This window comes from Oratosquilla oratoria, chromosome 36 (genome assembly GCF_046742065.1).
Source record: "Oratosquilla oratoria isolate Oo_2021 chromosome 36, ASM4674206v1, whole genome shotgun sequence".
Taxonomy (NCBI): domain Eukaryota; kingdom Metazoa; phylum Arthropoda; class Malacostraca; order Stomatopoda; family Squillidae; genus Oratosquilla; species Oratosquilla oratoria.
The window spans coordinates 9,814,440-9,816,939 of record NC_134812.1 but is presented as its reverse complement, the minus strand read 5'-3'; the positions used below and the strand labels follow the sequence as shown (position 1 = coordinate 9,816,939).

The window sequence follows — 2,500 nt, the reverse complement described above, 5'->3', positions numbered from 1 at the left end:
TCAACGTCATTTTACAAGAGTAGTGTTGGGAGCATATCAGTTGTTTTTTTATATCACCATGGATGCTCACAACTCACGTTCACTCAAAATCACACACACTCACACTCACTCACACTCACACTCATTCACACTCACACTCACAATCATTCGCGCTCATACACACTCACACTCACTCACAATCACTTACACTCATTCAAGCTCACACTCACACTCACTAACTCTCTCTCTCTCTCTCTCTCTCTCTCACACACACACACACACACACACACACACACACACACACACACACACACACACACACACACACACACACACACACACACACACACACACACTCACACACACTCACACTCACACACACTCACTCACACTCACTCACACTCACTCACACTCACTCACACTCACTCACACTCACTCACACTCACTCACACTCACTCACACTCACAATTACACTCACATTCACTCACTACATTCACACTCACACTCACATTCACTCACACTCACTCACACTCACTCACTCACACACACACACTCACACACACTTACTCACACACTCACACACACTCACACACACTCACACACACTCACACACACTCACACACACTCACACACACTCACACACACTCACACACACTCACACACACTCACACTCACACTCACACTCACACTCACACTCGCACTCACACTCGCACACTCACACTCGCACACGCACACGCACACATACACACACACACACACACACACACACACACACACACACACACACACACACACACACACACACACACACACACACACACACACAATCACACTCACACTTTCACACTCATACTCACACACTCACACACTCACACTCACGCACTCACACTCACGCACTCACACTCACGCACTCACACTCACGCACTCACACTCACGCACTCACACTCACGCACTCACACTCACGCACTCACACTCACGCACTCACACTCACGCACTCACACTCACGCACTCACACTCACGCACTCACACTCACGCACTCACACTCACGCACTCACACTCACGCACTCACACTCACGCACTCACACTCACGCACTCACACTCACGCACTCACACTCACGCACTCACACTCACGCACTCACACTCACGCACTCACACACACGCACTCACACTCACGCACTCACACACACGCACTCACACACACGCACTCACACGCACGCACTCACACTCACGCACTCACACTCACGCACTCACACTCACGCACTCACACTCACGCACTCACACTCACACACTCACACACACACATTCACACACTCACACACCTACACTCACACACCCACACTCACATTCACATTCACACACGCACTCACACACTCACACTCACAAACTCACACTCTTGCACTCACACTCTCGCACTCACACTCTCGCACTCACACTAACACACTCACACTAACACACTCACAAACTCACACACTCACACTCACACTCACGCACTCACACTTACACTCTCACACTCACGCTCTCACACTCTCGCACTCACACACTCACGCACTCACACTCACGCACTTACACTCACGTACTTACACTCACGCACTCACTCACACACACTCACACTCACGCACTCACACCCACTCACTCACACTCACGTACTCAAACTCACACACTCACACTCAAACTCTCACACACTCTCTCTCTCTCTCTCTCTCTCTCTCTCTGCCACACACACACACACACACACACACACACACACACACACACACACACACACACACACACACACACACACACACACACACACACACACACACACACACACACACACACACACACACACACACACACACACACACACACACACACACACACACACACACTCACACACACTCACTCACACTCACGTACTCAAACTCACACACTCACTCTCTCTCTCTCTCTCTCTCTCTCTCTCTCTCTCTCTCTCTCTCTCTCTCTCTCTCTCTCTCTCACACACACACGCACGCACACACACACACACACACACACACACACACACACACACACACACACACACACACACACACACACACACACACACACACAGAGACACACACACACACACACACACACACACACACACACACACACACACACACACACACACACACACACACACACACACACACACACTCATTCACGCACTCATTCACGCACTCACACTCACTCACGTACTCACACTCACTCACGTACTCACACACTCACGAACTCACACACTCACGAACTCACACACTCACGCACAAACACACTCACGCACTCCCACACTCATGCACTCACACACTGACACACTCACGCACTCACACACTTATACACTCATACACTCACGCACTCACACACGCACTCACAAACTCACGCACTCGTACACTCACGCACTCACACACTCACGCACTCACAAACTCACGCACTCACAAACTCACGCACTCACAAACTCACGCACTCACACACTCACGCACGCACACACTCACAAACACACACATTCACGCACGCACAC

The 2,500-nt window shown here is 50.6% G+C and overlaps 1 pseudogene; it reads left to right on the top strand.

Moving 5' to 3' along the window:
- Positions 1-2,500, top strand: part of LOC143019026 (uncharacterized) — a 66,529-nt pseudogene that overhangs the window by 7,444 nt on the left and 56,585 nt on the right.